General features: G+C 65.7%; 1 protein-coding gene across 1 annotated transcript in view; it reads left to right on the top strand.

Annotated features, from left to right (window-relative positions):
* DSCAML1 (Down syndrome cell adhesion molecule like 1) overlaps nt 1-411 on the top strand; it is a gene marked incomplete at both ends in the record, with an annotated part of 23,382 nt that overhangs the window by 4,645 nt on the left and 18,326 nt on the right. The gene's annotated exons all lie outside the window — the stretch shown is intronic.

Genomic DNA, 411 nt, shown 5'->3' with positions numbered 1-411 from the left:
GGCAGCGGCTGGCGGGGTGTGTTTGGAGAGGCGCGGATCCACAAGCCCATCCCCACTCTGCAATACACTGCGGCTCATTCCCAATTAATTATTCATTAATTATGGAAAACAGGCAGCGCTGGGTCCATGGCTCTGGCAGCTCGAGCCACGTTGCTGTAGCTGGCGAGGGGGCAGGTCAGTCGTGCCCGCACCCATCTGCCTGCCTGCCCAGGGGGGCGGTGAGCAGCCCCCCGCTTGCTACTGCTCTTGCTCTGCAGAGGTGCCCGGCCGGGCAGAGACGTGGGCAGAGACCCCTGCGATGGGCTGGGCACAGGGTGGCAGGGGAGCCCAGGGATGTGCGCGGTGGTGCAGGGAGCCGCTGCCGCGCCGGTACGAGAGGGCAGCTTACTTCTGCCGAGGGGACGGTTGGCA

The sequence above is a fragment of the Pterocles gutturalis genome, unplaced genomic scaffold (assembly GCF_000699245.1).
Source record: "Pterocles gutturalis isolate BGI_N339 unplaced genomic scaffold, ASM69924v1 scaffold18045, whole genome shotgun sequence".
Lineage (NCBI taxonomy): Eukaryota > Metazoa > Chordata > Aves > Pterocliformes > Pteroclidae > Pterocles > Pterocles gutturalis.
The sequence above is the reverse complement of the archived record's forward strand: the minus strand, read 5'-3'. Positions and strand labels throughout refer to the sequence as shown.